Here is a 2,299-nt window from a genome sequence, read left to right as displayed (position 1 = left end):
TATCTGATCAATCTTGGTTCCTAATTGTGTTATAAGTTCGTTTACGTGAATGTTTTGGTTTAGGAATTCTTTATTTTGCTGAGTCTGGCCCGATATAAAGCTTTCCATGATCTTCTCAAGGTTAGACTTCAGGGGCACAACTTGCATAGGTTGGTTTGGTTTTTGGGCTTGATAACCTTGCGGTCTCTGAGGTGCATTATTTTGGATAGGGTTTTGGTTTCTATAAGAGAAATTTGGATGATTCTTTCATCCAGGGTTGTAAGTGTTTGAAAACGGGTTACCTTGGGCGTAATTCACTTGGTCGGTATTTAATTCGTTCAAAAGGTTACACTCTACCGATTCGTGTCCTTTAGATCCATAAAGTTCGCACTCTGTGTGGACTACTGCTACGGTGTTAGTGTTTGTAGACATATGTTTGATCCTAAGGGCTAAAGCGTCCATTTTCGCCTACATCATGTCTAGAGAGCTTACCTCATGTGTTCCACCTTGGGTCTCCTTTTTCTCTATTGATGCTCGTTCAGTTCCCCATTGATAATGGTTTTAGGCCATATCCTCAATTAGGTAACAAGCTTCTGGATAAGGTTTGTTCATCAGTGCGCCACCTGCGGCAGCGTCGATGCTCATCTTGGTGTTATAATGGAGTCCATTTTAAAAGGTGTGAACGATCAACCATTTCTCTAGGCCATGGTGTGGGCAGACTCTTAATAGCTCTTTATATCTCTCCCAAGCTTCGAAAAGCGATTCTCCTTGGTTTTGAGCAAATCTAGTTATTCGGTTCCGAAGAGCAGCAGTCTTACTAGGGGGGAAATATCTAGCAAGGAATACTCTCCTAAGGTCTTCCCAGGTAGTTATTGAATTAGCTGGAGGTGAATCTAGCCATGAACGTGCTCTATCCCTGGGGGAGAAAGGGAATAATCTTAAACGGATCGCATCGGGTGAAGCGCCGTTAGATTTAATGGTGTCGGCTAGTTGGATAAAAACTTTTAAATGTTGGTTCGGGTTCTCAGTAGCGAGACCCGCGTATTGTTTTTGTTGTACTAATTGCAATAAAGATGGTTTTAGTTTGAAGTTGTTAGCAGGTATAAGGGGGTTTACTATACTCGAACTAGGTTCCTCATCAAAGGGTTGGGCAAATTCCTTAAGAGGTCGCCTATCGCGATTCTCGGCCATAGCTTTCTTAATTCGGATGAGTAAGAGGCATGTACGAGTATAACATTCGGGTTCCGCTAAAGGATCTACTAAATTTACGGTACTACGGGTTCTTCCCACTTACCGGCTAAAAATGCCTTAGTCTATACGGTGTAACAACAGGGTACGGAATTTGACGAAGTTGGTCCCCGGCAACGGCGCCAAAAAATTGATCGTTGTGATTCGCAAGTGCACGAGTAACGTCAAAGTAATATAAAAGAATATCGATCCCACAAAGACCAATCGTCAATCTATCGAATACTATCATTACGGTGTTTATCTAAGGCGGTATGAAAGAGATATTTGGTTTGCAAAATAACGGTAAATAATAAATGCAGGTGAAGACAGGTTGAATGTAATTCACGTTAGTTAAGTGATGTTTCGATTGTCTAAATAGAACTACTTATGAGGCAATATTTTCTACTCTTGAAAAGAATCCATTTAACGGGAACTGTCACTTTAGCGTATTCAGAACCGAGTTTACCCTTAAATTAAGGCCTTTTATTGTCACATATAAAAGGTGCGCAGAATGCTAAAGTAGTAAACCTATTTTTAAGAAATGAGACTCATAGACTTAGTTGAAAAGTGATTTTGATTTGGAAAGTTTACCGAAGGAGTTTACTGATTTTAAACCTATCAACGCGTCCGAAAACAGTTTCAAAAATAGCTTTCCTTAAAGTGATAAAGATTCCTAGTTACTATGCCAGGGTGCTTTCGCACTCCTCTAATAATTAAAACTAACCAAGTTTGTTTTAGAAAACTCAAGTTAAAAATCAAAACAGCCTTTAAAGTATTTCTACAGATTTCAATATGTGAAACATTACTTTAACCGCGATCCTTACATTCTATCCTTTAAAAGATTTAGCCAGACATGGTAACGCAAATAGATATAACGGTGTTAATCATAATGAAAAGTTTGTTTTAGAATGCGAGGCGTAGAGAGCGAGTAAAGTGCGTAAAATAAATAAAGTAAAGCGAGTGCGGAAAATAAACAAAATAAAGCGAGTGTGGAAAATAAATAAAGTAAAAGCGAGTGCGGGAAATAAATAAAGTAAAAGCGATGCGGGAAATAAATAAAGTAAAAGCGATGCGGGAAATAAATAAAGTAAAA

At 38.8% G+C, this 2,299-nt stretch overlaps 1 non-coding gene across 1 annotated transcript; it reads left to right on the top strand.

The window, feature by feature from the left end:
- Positions 1 to 679: 679 nt before the first annotated feature.
- On the top strand, positions 680 to 786 carry LOC127089426 (small nucleolar RNA R71). Its single transcript, XR_007791024.1, has one exon. It is a non-coding gene; the product is annotated as a small nucleolar RNA R71 (small nucleolar RNA).
- Positions 787 to 2,299: the final 1,513 nt, after the last annotated feature.

The sequence above is a fragment of the Lathyrus oleraceus genome, chromosome 5, assembly GCF_024323335.1.
Source record: "Lathyrus oleraceus cultivar Zhongwan6 chromosome 5, CAAS_Psat_ZW6_1.0, whole genome shotgun sequence".
Taxonomy (NCBI): domain Eukaryota; kingdom Viridiplantae; phylum Streptophyta; class Magnoliopsida; order Fabales; family Fabaceae; genus Lathyrus; species Lathyrus oleraceus.
Note: the sequence above shows the minus strand (reverse complement) of the source record. Positions and strands in the feature narration are given on the sequence as shown.